At 36.7% G+C, this 14,008-nt stretch overlaps 1 protein-coding gene across 4 annotated transcripts in view; it reads left to right on the top strand.

Annotated features, from left to right (window-relative positions):
* LOC144370439 (uncharacterized) overlaps nt 1-14,008 on the top strand; it is an 80,083-nt gene that overhangs the window by 4,701 nt on the left and 61,374 nt on the right. For 3 of the 4 annotated variants that reach the window (XR_013430408.1, XR_013430407.1, XM_078031183.1), the window contains exons 2-3: nt 6,700-6,773; nt 9,044-12,259. The gene's annotated coding sequence lies outside the window, so the exon portion shown is untranslated. The remainder of the gene's footprint in view (nt 1-6,699; nt 6,774-9,043; nt 12,260-14,008) is intronic. The other variant, XR_013430406.1, reaches the window with a different exon arrangement.

Here is a 14,008-nt window from a genome sequence, read left to right as displayed (position 1 = left end):
TTTAGTGTATAATTGGTTGTGCATCAAAAAAGTTCTCATTTGGTATGTTGAGCATGCCCGCCTCCCAATTTTCATTCTAAAAAGTTCTCAGCTGATGGAGAAACCATACTTTGAGAACTACTGCCAAAAACTTAGGATTTATAAACTTCAATATTTACTTCATAATAAACATAGTTAAGTGTTGCATTCAAATATTCAGCATCACATCCACATTGATTTTTCCCACCCCAATTTTAATAAGGAATTGTGGATTACCTCTTTGGTGTTTAGGATCTATTATTATTTAGCAGACTTACTCTACCAGTTAAGGAGGCATGGTGACAACCTATTAATAGTAAAGATGAGTGTTTCCTTGGGGCTTAGCTTGCCTCTGTGATCAAAGTTGCAAATAAAATGAAAACTAAGGATCAGAGCAGTTGTCCCCTTGTTGTGGACTATTTCACCTGTCAATGCAAAGAAAGAACAGAAAAAATTATGAAAGTAAATGTGAAATACTGTTTGTGCTAGTTTATAAAATTTGAAGAGGAAGCCTACAAATCACTCCACAATGCAACAGCAACTTAAGGAGGTTTTCCCACCCCTAGCACTTATTAAATGCTTCTAAATGGTGGCTGTTGAGAGGACAACAGGAAATCCACAGAGGCAATAATGTCCGCTTTATCATCATTGACCAATAGATACAGGAGTGCACACCTCTGGCCATAAATCATGAAACAACAATACCGCAGGTCCTGGAGTCCTGAATGTACAATCTCTGAAAGACCCTTGCTTGCTTAACAGTCTATCTCAGAGCAGACACAAGGTTCGGGATGATTTAGATCAAGTACATTAACAACAAACTGGGGAAATGCAGGCCCCTACAGGCCACCCAGGAGAAGCAGTGTGGCAGAATGTCTCTTCCAGAGAGTAACTAGAATGTTAGGGTGACTCATAAAGTCCAGCTGCAACATGGGTCTTCAAGAACTGGGCCTTGTTCCTTAGGTCACAGACTCTGGTGTTTCTGATTGCTTTGATCCACCCACCCATCCATCCATTCATCCCTCATCCATTTGTTTCATTATCTTCTTTTTAAAGGCCATTACTATGTAGCATAGGAGAGAATATGGAGATGAAAAGATCCTACCCTGAAGAACTCAAAAATCCAGTGCCACTCATTTGTAACACTGGACATGAAATTCTGTGCATTTCAACTGGAAGGGAGAAAAGGGGAATGAAAAAAAACTCAGGTGGAATTGCAATTCACTTTACTTCGCTCATCTGAAAACGAGGATTTTATTTTTGGTGTGTGTGTGTGTGTGTGCGTATGTGTGTGTGTCTAAGAGAGAGATTCACAATTATCTTGGAACTTTGTGGCAAGTATAGAAGATCCATAAGTCTCATTTAAGTTCATTTCCTTAACCCATCAAACCAATGACCTTTACCAGCCAAAAACGAGAAGAGCAGTCACTGAAAATTTACATGGGATAATACATATGAAGTTTAGGACCATAATTGGCTGGAATCAAATTGCAGTTCTGCTATTCATCAGCCCTAGAACCCTAGGAAAATTTATGAAATTTTCTGAACTTGTTTTCTTATTTGTTAAATAAACACAGTTCTTGCTTTACTCCCCAGGATTCTTGCAAAGAATACAGTAACTTAGTATATGTGAAAATTCTTTATAACCTCCAAAGTTATATAAAATACGAACTGGATGAATTGCATCTTGGCCTCAACATCCTTTCAGTCCAGTAACAAGAGAAGCACATTTTAGAAATTGCCTTCAAGTTGATTCCGTAAGGTCTACTTAGATGCTTCTATTGCTGAAAGCTGACTACATCCTAAGCATGAAATTTTTTTTTCTATAATGAGATATAAGCTACTTGTTAAAGACTTGGTCATAAAATTCAAACAATCACTGCCTGTTGTGCACCATTATTGCATTATTATTTGTTTAGACTGAGTTAGTCATGATCACTGGTCTGGACTGGTAATCTTGTCTTTTCCATCATCTCTCTCCTCTTTTTTCATTAATTAATGATTCAGGGGGTGGAGCTAAGGGGCAATGTCGAGTGTTTTTTTGTAACTGTTGTCTGTGTGAATATATGCGTGTCTGTTTTCTGATGGAGATAGGAACTCAAGAAAGAAACCAAGGAGGAAGGAAAGTGGAAAATGGAAGACAGAATGGAAAGGACTCTCAAACTAGCTCAAAACAAAGGCTCATTCTTATAGGGGAGAGAGAGATTATTAAGTAAAAGCTGCAGTTCAGGGCATTTTGATGAACACTGAGGAATGCAAACGCACATACCATACATGTTGTGAAAAAAACATGGATGTGAGGAAGACCTCTTCCAAATCTGGGAGGAAGGAATATTGCAGATGTGTCCTGTAGCAACCAAGATAGAACAACACAGCAGTGAGACTGTCACTGTCCTTGTCAGAGTAAGTTGGGGATCTATATCCTCATGACAGCCTCCCATAAGGAAGAACAGAAGAGGATAGCACATTTGTTTCCCACACATGTAGAGTGGCTCTCCTGGTGGGAATTTCCAGCCATTATCAAGACATACTTTGGAAGAGCTGGTAATCATACCCATGTAAGCCAATGAGCTAAAAAATATAGCGACCCATGTTAATATAACCTCCCTACTACCCCCAGGAGAACATTGAGATGATGAATACTAATGTTACTAATATTATTATTAACTAACATAATACTTGAGGTAGAGAAAGTATTATTATCATCATCACTTGGCACAGTATCCAAGCTGGTTATTATTTTACCAGCTTGGGTTATTATTTTTATCACTTTTCTTTGAGGGCAAGTCTTTTTCATGCCTTACAAATGAGGCACATAAACCATCCAATATAAACATGTTTCTTAAGATCCTAAAAACATGTACCTAAGTTACACATTTCCCCTTCAAAGTAGATTTAGAAATCTCATTGCACACTGATGTTCAGGAGTAATGAATATTTATTTTATTTATTTTTAAGAACACTTTACGACCTTATCATTGCTATTTACAAGTACACCAAATTTGGGTAAAGAAAGGGTATAATTGTAAGCTTGTTTTGATTTCTGTCTCAATAGTAAAAAGAAATAGCATTTTTGCCTTCTTTCTAGTTATTCCAAAAGGATTCACAGGGTATTCTTGAAACTTTCTAAGGAGTTTTCCTTAAGGATAAATGAAACCTAGGAAGAAACTTTTGAAAATCTTGTAGGGAATTAAATGGCCATATTTATGATAGGATTTAGTTTTCGAAACCTTTACAGAAATATACACCCCTGTTGGGTCCAAGAAAGGAAAAAATAAAAAAAAAAAGACAGAACATGAATCATGACTTTCAAAGGTAGAACCTGATGCTCAATTTTTGACAATTTAACAATTTCCTGATTATTTTGCCACCGAAACTCTCAACATCATCCTTCCCTTGAAAGTGTTAGGATATAGATGACACTTTCCAGTCACACAGAGAGAAAACAAATAGATTTTTAGAACTCAGGTGGAATTGCAATTCACTTTACCTCAATCATCTGTTTCAATGAGAATGAAACACTTCCAATTTTGTCACTTTGATTTTTCCATTAGTTTTAGAGATTCTTCTACTTTAGCAAAATCCATATCTGCTGATAGGATACTTTCCACTCCTTCTCATAAACATAGATCCATGAAAATCATGATTACTTTATGCTAACTCCTGATGTTTTCCGTCAAGGTTTCAGTATGGAAGAGAGTTTTACTAGGTCAAGGAGAACATGGAAGCCTAGGAACCAGAAAACAATATGTAATAAAAGTCATAAAAATGAGAAATCATCTATTTCGGGCCACACTGGTACGTTTCACAACAGTTTTTACTACATGTGCCCTTGAAAGAGTGGTAAAATAAGTACTGTTATCCACCACCTAGACCCTGAGTGCCAAAACAGAAGGTCATGAATTTCCACAGTGGGCTATCCTTTAACTCACAGAGAAGCACATCAGAGGTTAGATCAGGAAAAGATTGTAGATACCTAGTTTGAAATTACTCTGTATATAAATGATAAGATGGTTCAGAGATGCCAGTTGCCTTTCTCAGGGTCAAAAGCTGAATGTGTTCCTTGGATGGTTAGAATTCAAACTCCAGCCTTCTGTGCTTTGCCCACAAGCCACAATCATTTAACTGAAAACTCTTGTCTTAAGACTATTAAACCACTAGTCCAGACTTTCCTTTCAGGTAGTGATAGGATTCATAATCTTAGCAACTCAAAAATACTGAGTTCTCAGCAGCCAGAATGCCAATTCTCCTTTCAAAAGTTCTCTCTGAGGCATTCAGTAGCCCCCCGCTACAGCATTTCACTGTGCCCAGAATACTGTTACAAAAAAAGCAAGCAACATATTTCTTGTGATTTTCTCTGTTTATTGGGTATGACATTTTCCCATTGTTTTGATTCTTCCTGAGGTCAAATTGGGGCATGAAAGGGTTACAGACTTTTCTATCATCTTTTGCTAGAATGCAGAAGAAGAGATCTGTCCCAGGGTTCAAGGACAACTCCCCAATGACTACTAAGGTTATTAGATACAAATGCAGATAGGTATAGATGATATCAATCCAGATGAAATAGATATAGACGTAGATATCTCCTGAGGCTGGAAGTCTAAATGAAATTATGATACCTGCTTCTAAATAAGAATAAAGAAATATATCAAACTGTTTTATTCTAAAGAATATGTCTCTGGGTGATGAGACCAAAGTAGATACTGTAATTGATATTACAGAGCTGAGTCTCTGAAATGAGCCTAATGTACACTCTCATCGCAGGTCCTAAAGATATAGCTGCCCTTTATGGCAACTCGCCAGTGGCGTAGGAACATGAGACTCTCAAGCCTTCTCAGGCCACATTAATCCTTCTCCATCCAATCTAATCTTTAAACTTAGTCATATTCTAAATTAGAGTTTATATTGAGTAAATACCCTATATCACAAGTGACAGTACAGCATTAGATGTAGCTCAATAGCCAGCTTCCCTGGGTTCAAATTCAGCCTCAAACCTCACAAGCAATATATCCTTAGAAATGACTTAACCTCTCTATGCCTCGGTTTCATTATCTATAAAATCATGATAATCACAGTGACTACCTTTCAGGATTAAAGTAATTATATTAGATTAATGCCCATAGTACATTTAGAAAAGTGCAAACACCTAATAAGTAGCCTATAAATTACTGTGATTTTTATGATTGTTGAGCACAGGGGCAGCTGCCTTAGCATTACTCTTGTGTGTGTGTACAAGACAAAGTCAACTAATAAATGTCTGAATGGATGAGACAACAAATGAAGATCACAACAAGGATTCAAACAAGGATTTTAGCATTAGTAATAAGTCATCCCCAATAGATCAACATGGATTCTTCAGGAAAGGAAGGCACCGACTCCTTAACCCTATGTTCTGAGCACAGCTTCCCCCAAAGGCTCTTTAATAGTTGTCAAAATCACCTTACTACTTAATCTGTCCCCATCATGGTGTGATCATTTTACTGAACAATCTGAGCTTCGTGGGAAATGGCTTTACTTGTCTCCAATCACTGCTTTTAAATATGCTCTGCTGCTCCATCTCTTGGTTCTTCAGATCCCACAGTCTCAAGCCCCTTTCATCAATGATGACTTCCATGCAGAGGTTTAACAGGCCCCATTCATTTCTAGGTCAGAATTCAGTCTCACAGCCCATTCCAAGCTTCTCCTCTACTGCTCCAACTTAGGACTGCAGTAGGGGAGAAGACACAGGCCTTATCTTTCCTCTTTCCTTCTTATCTTTTCCCTCCCTCTTCTGCTTTCCATAATCAGGATGGAGCCAGAGGAAATTAAGGGAAACATGCACTTTTTGTTGACTTAAATTACTTGTATTTTCTCTCTGGTTAATAACGACTGACGTCAGTGACCTCTGTTGGTCAGACATCCTGAGACACAGGGCGTTTCCTTAGGAACTTGGTCAGCACTCCTTGCTACACAGTTCCCAGACAAAAGTGATGTTTCTCAACATTCTGTTCTCCTTTGACAGTCCCAGGAAAGGCATAAGGACCTCTGTATTCCAGCAAGTCTCCAAATGAGGATAGAAATGCCAATTTCCTCTTCTTCTAGGTACCCTCACTAGCTCCTTGTAGTTTTTCTTGCAGCTCCCTCAGGTGACTTAAAGGAGGTGTTAGAGGATGACTCCATTCCTTTACCTGAAATGAGATAGGAAGTGTTATGGTCCCCACCACAATGAGACAACAGCTCATTACTTTTCTGCCTCCCTTGCTGCTTCTCTGCCTCCATTTCTGGGAATAAGTAAGCAAGGCATCAATCACAAGGAAATGGTGCAAAAGGAGATGATCCCAGGACAAGCCTGACCATGTTAGTCCACGAAGGACCTGACTGCTTATATAATCTTTGTACCAGACATGGAATTAGGGCAATATCACAAAATCAGCGATTTGAAATGTTCTATAAAGGGGGAAGGAGAAAATTCTTTTCAGAGGTCAGCAATACAATATAAAAGATGAACTCAAAATCATTCTGGTAAATAAGATGGAAAATGTGTCAATGAATGGTGGTTCTATTTTTAATTTTTTGAGGAAGTTCCATACTGTTTTCTATAATGACTGTATTAATTTATTTCTTCCAACAGTGTGTAAGTGTCCCCTTCTCCACATCTTCAAAAGCATTTATGTTTTGCCTACACTCCCATTTTTATTTCAGAATCATTTACAATAGCCAAGATACAGAATCAACCTAAGAATCCATCAACAGATGACTGAACAAAGGAAAATGCAGTACGTATATACAATGGAATATTATTTAGCCGTACAAAGATAAAATCCTGTTATTTGCAACAATGTGGATGGAGGTCATTGTGTTAAGTGAATTAAACAAGACACAGAAAGACAAATAGTTCATGATGGTGTTCGTGTGGAATCTTGAATATCTTAATTTCGTAGAAGTTGTGAGTAGAACTGTAGTAACCAGATTCTAGGGAGAATAGGGTGGGGATGGAGTGAAGATGATCAATAGCTATGACACTGCATAATAGACAGATAGAAGAAATACATTTTGATGTTCCTTGGCACAATCGAGTGATGATAATCAACAATAACTCATTGTGTATTTCAAAATAGCTACGAGAAAGGATTTTGAATGTAATCACCACAAAGAAACAATAAGTGTTCGAGGTGATGAGTAAGCTCACTCTGATTTTATTACACAATGTAAACACGAATCAAAATACCACATTGTACCCAATAAATATATACAAATATTATGTAACAATCAATAAGAAAAAGAAAACAAAAAGGAAAATATCTTTATATCTCACTTTTATCTGTAGAAAAATTCAGTCTACCAAAAACAAATATGTGGGAAGATATCAGAGTGTTGAGTTATATTATCTTAATATTAAAAATTTAGATGCAATGCATAAGTGATTAAAATTGGGTCTGATAGACTGAGCATCCTTTGCTGTATTATTATGATCATCTAATTATGTGTACTCTTAGTTCTAAAATTTTAGAAAATAGTAACTCTCTAAATAGCTCATTTTCTCTCCATTAAGTTAAATTAATATATAATCCATGGATTTCTTCCTTTGCCCCAAGGCAAGAGTTTTTCATTTTTTTTAATTTAGAGAATTTAGAGTTTGTATTTTTAATCTCTTAAACTGTGTTATTAGTTATTGTGAAAGTTTAAGTTATGCACTGATGATAATTTTTGTTAGGTTGACAGGATATAACAATGAAACACAGGCATCTTTTTTCAGATTTATTTGAGCTCAATATATATGAAACACACACACACACACACACACACACACACAGTTGTTGAACCTGATTGTCCTGTGATCAAACAACTCTCATTCCTTTCTTATTTGAGAACCCATCCTCCCTCTATCTTCAACCTGTTATAACTCCATCTTCACTCTCTTCTAATAGAGGAACATGATCAAATCAGATTCAGAAAGGGTTCCAGATACCATATTTTTCTTCCTAGAGGTATTACAAGAAGAAAGGTAAATTTCCATTGTTAAAATCGATTCCTTCCCAGGAGCAACACTCTCTTGCCTTCAAAAACCATCCCCATTCCTGATCCCACATCATCACTCCTTTATAATGTCCTTTACAGAAAGTATTACAAAGGTTGGCAGTATGTTTTAATGATAGCTTTAATGTCAACTCATTTTGACAGAAGAAACTCATAACTCTGTTCATGATGAAGATCAGGTGAGGAAAATGTTGGGGTGAAATAGGAAATAAAAAAAGTAAAAAAAATTTACTTATCTTTACATAAATATTTGGAAAATTAAAAAATCAAAGAAGCCAAAGCTCATAAAGTGTAACTTTTTCAAATGACTAATGTTGCCATAGTACCACACTGAAGTATTTTCAGTACTTTCCATTTCATATAAAACCAGTAAGCTTCACCTTGAAATTAATTCTTGGTCCAAATGAAGAATCAGGTCTTCCTTTCTACCTCTGTGATCTGATAAAGGCATAAACTGAAGTTACCTGTTCTTAACATCTTTACTTTTCCCCATGTCTTAATTCATTCAAGCTGCTATAACAAAATACCTTAGGCTGGGTAATTCATATACAACAGAAATTCACTTCTCACAGTTCTGAAGGCTGGAAAGTTTAAAATCAAGATACCAGCATACCTTTCACCTGGTGAGTGCTGCTCTCTGCTTCACAGATCATGCCTTCTGTGTTCTCATGTGACACGGAAGGGTAAACAATCTCACTCAAGCTTCCTTTGTAAGAGCACTGCAGTGCTTTGAAGATGTTCCCCAAAGTTTATATACGTGAAGCTGATTCCCAATGTTAATACGTGGGCAGAACCTCTGGGAGGTGAGACCTACTGGAAGTAATTAGATAAATGGGGTATCACTCTGTAATGTAGTTCACCTGAATCCCAGTTAGTTCCCATCAGAGTAGGCTGTTATATAAAGAGTAAGCCTGGTCCCTAAATCTCTCGTTTCCTGTCTCACCCTATGAATTCTCCCTCTCTTATGTGTTCCCAACATGATAATGCCATCTGCCATGTTGTAATACAGCCAGAAGGCCCTTCCCAGAGCTGACCAGATGCCAGCAGCATGCTCTTGAACCTCCAGAACTGTGAGCTAAATAAAACTCTTTTCTTTATAAAGTATCTAGTAATGAGCACTTTGTCATAGCAACAGAAAAACAGACTAAAACAGGGGTGTCTCAATAGCATTACCTTGACGATTAAACTTCAAAATGTAAGTTTGAGGGGGAAACATACATGTAGATTACACCGTACCACCCACCTACTCAATGTAGCAATTTTTTTCTTCTGTATTTCTGCCTCAGACATGAATAGTCTAGCAGCAAGCTAGCTGATGGAGGAACCACCCTCATCCTGACTCTATTCCCAGTGTGACAAAATATAGTTTGCCTCAGCCCTGCTGAGGGCTAATATTACCTAATCTTATTTTTCTACCACTCACCAAGAGGTTGGCTATGTTAGATGCAAGCCACACTTGAAACTGTCCTAGAGTCCAGGAATCCAAGAGCAAAGAGTTTAGTTGCAGATTCCATGATCTCAGCTCTTATTGAGGAGGGATATTATAGGTTTTAGAGAGTTTCATCAAGACAATTAGAAATTTATGGAGGTCAGAAACTCTACAACCAAGGATGCTTAAAAAAAACTATTTCTTATCAAAGTGATACATGCATAGGGTTCAAGAGTAAACACTTCTGTAAGATTTGTTAATACACACAGGATTTTCAAGGCACCCCACTTTCCAGTATTCCAGACATAAAATGATAACTTTGAGCTGACTCTTTGTATTTACCCCAAGAAGATATATAGCTATTTCTAGATTTTTTTTCAATTTTAGGCATTATTTATTAATAGAAAAGTAAGGAATTAGCTCTTTTTTCTTCTCCTAAATCTTTTTTCTTCTCCAAATGTATGCATATTCCTCATATCCTAGTCCTTCCCGGGAGAGAAAAATCAAAACTTAGATGAGACATTCAGTATTTACCTTATCATTATATATATATAATAATTATATATATATATATATATATATATATATATAAATTCAGAAATGAGCCAGGAAATAAAGTATTATTATTCCTTCTCTGCCCAATATTTCATTCACCCTGGAGCTAATCATTGTTTTGAATTTTCTTTTCATTGCTTAGCTTTCTATGTGCCTATCCCTAAGTCAACCTCAAATCCTTCCCTCCTTGTCTAAATATACTCTCAATACATTTCTTTAATTTTAGCTATTCTATAAATTTCATCTTCTTAAAATCATCTCTCCCTGAGATTGGGACACACTTTAGCCATTACCTGTGCCCAGTGTTCTCATTCAAGATTTCCTTTTACCATCAAGCAGGGGAGCTTGGTCATCTCCTGAGTTGTAGTTTTTTCCTTGGTACAATGTGTTGTCAGTCAGCTTTTCATTGCTGTGACCAAAATACCTGACAAGAACAACTTTCAGGAGGAAAAAAATAATAATTTGGGGCTGAGTTTCAGAAGTCTCAGACCATGGTCACTTAGCTCCATTGCTCTGGGCCTGAGGAGAAGCAGAACATCATTCTGGAAGAGTGTGGTGAAAGAAAGCTGCTCAGGTCATGAGAGCCAGGAAGCAGAAAGTAATTTCCAAGGCATGCCCACAGGGACCCCTTCCTCCAGCCATGCCCCACCTGGCTACAGTTACCACCCAATTAGTCCACTCAAATTATTAGCCCATTAAATGGGTTATAGCTCTCCTAACCTAATCATTCCACACCAGCACCTTCAACAGGAGCTTTGTTGGCGGGGAGAGGGGACACTCCTTCTATCCAATCATGAGAGAGTGTCTCCCTTTTTCTTGGTTCACAATCTTGTTTTATTGGGTATATCCTTCAATAGCTTTTCAAGAAAGGGTTCATAGGACTAAGTGTTTTGAGGCTGTCCTAACACTTAATATATGACATTTGAGTGTATAGATTTCTAGGTTGGATATTATTTTTCCCTTAAAGTATATATAGCTATTTCTAGATTTTTTTTCAATTTTAGGCATTACTTATTAATAGAAAAGTAAGGAATTAGCTCTTTTTTAAGTATAAAGGTAATGTTCTACTTTTCTATACTTTTTAAGATTGTCTTTATGACATCTGAGACCATTCTAATTTCTTTTCCTTTTTATGTAGCATGATTTGTGTCCTCCGGAAGTTTGGAGAGTGTTCTTTTTACCCCCAATGTTCTGAAGTATGAGGGTACTTAGTGGACATCAATTTTCAGTGACTTTGTTGCCTCCTTTCATTCTAGAAAAGCAGAACCTTCACTTTGAGGGAGTAATGTTAAGTCATTTTGCTGATAAATCCTTCCCTCCACTTCTCTGAAATTTCTCTCTGCAACTCTTTGACTGGTAGACTGATTTCCCATTTTTTTCTCTTTTATTTTCCATTTATGTTTTTTTGTTTTGTTTTAGGTTTGGATTTTGGGTTTGTAGTAACTTGTAAGAGGAACTTCCTTTAATTTTTATCCTCCAAATCTTTTTTTTTTCAGTATTTTTTCTATACTTTTTAAAAAATTTCAAGTCCTTTTGGAGGTTCATTTCAAAGAATCTTGTTCTTTTGAACAAAGATAAATGGTTTTTTTTGTTCTCTTTCTTGGAATAATCACAAATTTTTAACAATATTATTTTCATTGCCTTTTTCTTTTGTGGTTGTTACCTTTCATTTGGAACCTTCCCTAGCTCTCTCATAGTGCTAAGTTGTCTTCTCTTGTTTAGGTAAAGGAGCCAACAGGCTGATAAAACCTTGTGCCCAAGGACAGAGCTTCTGAACCAAGAGTTTCACAGTTGAGAGAACTGGGTGGTCTGTCCACTTGGAAACTTCAGTCTCAGTCTTCTTAAGTCTTTCTCTTGGATGGGTCACATTCCATCAAGAAGCCTGCTTTCTGGAAGGCAGAGGCCTGAATGCCTTGTTTCTTGGGCTCTTGAGGGGAGCAGACTAGGAACTTCCACTTTCATGATGCACACCAGCCCTGAGCACCCGATTTTTCATACAGTCACTCTGTTCCTCTTCCATCCAGCATCCCTGGTCCAGAACCCTCTGTCTACCTTCCCAGGGAATGAAGCTCCAGTTTCATGTCTAGGTGGGGCCAGGGAGGGGAGTCCAGTCATCTAACTGCTTCTAAGGTTTCAAGTCCCCTCAGAGAAGCCCTTGGTACCGATGATTCCCGAGTCCTTTACGACATGGAGTTGCTTCTTGACCATCCTCACTGTCAGCTTAAAATCTGGCCTTTTCAGGTAATTTTCTAGTTGTCCATCCAATTTCTAGTGTTCAAACTGTTATCATTATCATTTCCTTGTTCTTTTGGGTTTACACTGTCAAAAGATCCCTTTATCTTGTTTTGGTTAGGTATTGAGAATGAATAACATTAGATTTATGCCACGTTTATCTGGAATTATAATGAGACTCCTCAAGAATAGAAGCTAACCTAATCCATGGCAGGAAATTCTATGGGCCTGACACTTTTTATTTCTCAGCTTCATTGATTTACTATTTAAGTAGTCAAAACTACATTTATTGAAGGTGTGCAATTTGATATATACACATACACACATTATTAGGATAAGTAGCAAACACTTCCACCATCCCTGAAAAATACCTGTGCCTATTCATAAACATTCATCTCTTTATTCCTTCCCCCAAGCAACCACTGATCTGCCATAACTATGTTAGTTTACATGTTCAAAAATATTTAAATGTAATAATACGGTATATACCCTGGCCTATTTTTTCCTGGCTTTTCAAACTCAGCATAGTTATTTTGAGATTCATAACTGATGTTCCATGTGTTAATAGTTTCTCCTTTTTTATTTCTGAGTAGGAATTGGGTATATCACAAGTTATTTATCCATGCGTCTGTTAATGGGCGTTTGATATCACAAGTAAAATTCTATACACATTTGTCAACTATCCCTAGATGAACACATGTTTTTGTTTCCCTTGAGTAAATGCCTGGAAGTTGAACATCTAGGTCATATGGTAGACATAAAATGTTTTAGGAAACTGCCAAATCATTGTTCAAAGTAGTGTACAATTTTACATTCTAATTAATAGGGTATAAAAGTTCTGTTTTATCTACATCCGGACCAATATTTGGAATGGTCAATTTTTTATATATCTAGTCATTTTAATATATATAAATGGAATTGTGTTTCTTTGTGATTTTAAGGGATTCTTCTCCAATTACTTATTTTTGTTGTTATTTGTTATGTTTTGTTTATTTTTAGTACTGAAGATTTACCCAGGAGCGCATTACCTCTGAGCTACATTCCCAGCCCATTTTTGTTGTTGTTGTTTGTTTGTTTTTGAGACAGGGTCTCACTAAGTTGTTTAGGGTCTTGCTAAGTTGCTGAGGCCAATCTTAAACTTGTGATCCTCCTGTCTCAGCCTCCAGAGTCACTGGGACTACAGGTGTGTGCCACTGGATTCAGCCCCCAATGATATTTTTAATGTGCTTATTTGCTATCTGTGTCTTATCTGGTGAAATGTCTATTTATAGCTTCTGCTCATTTTGAGTCATAAGAGTTTTTTATATATTCTAGATACATATGTTGTCACTATCTTGATAAATGTGTTGTGAATAATTTCTCCCACTCTCTGATTTTGCTTTAACATCTTATTAATGGTGACTTTCAAAAAGCAGTATTTTTTATTTTAATGAAATTCAAATTGTCAATTACTTCTTTTTATGGGTCATGCACCTTTTGTTTAAAAAATTTAAAAAAAACTCTCGCTAGCCCAACTTTGCATATAGATATTTCCTATACTGTATTTTCTTCTAGAAGTTTTATAATGTTACAAAAGTATCACGTTACACTTTCCATTGGTGTCTGTGATCCTTTTTAATTTAGTTTTTGCATGTATTGTGTGGTAAGAGTAGATGTTCACAAATATTCAGTTGATCTAAGATCATTCTTTCAAAAAAATTTTACTTTTCCCATTATTTGGCCTTGGTACCCTTCTCAAAACTCAGCTGACCAGGCTGG

The sequence above is a fragment of the Ictidomys tridecemlineatus genome, chromosome 14 (assembly GCF_052094955.1).
Source record: "Ictidomys tridecemlineatus isolate mIctTri1 chromosome 14, mIctTri1.hap1, whole genome shotgun sequence".
Lineage (NCBI taxonomy): Eukaryota > Metazoa > Chordata > Mammalia > Rodentia > Sciuridae > Ictidomys > Ictidomys tridecemlineatus.
Note: the sequence above shows the minus strand (reverse complement) of the source record. Positions and strands in the feature narration are given on the sequence as shown.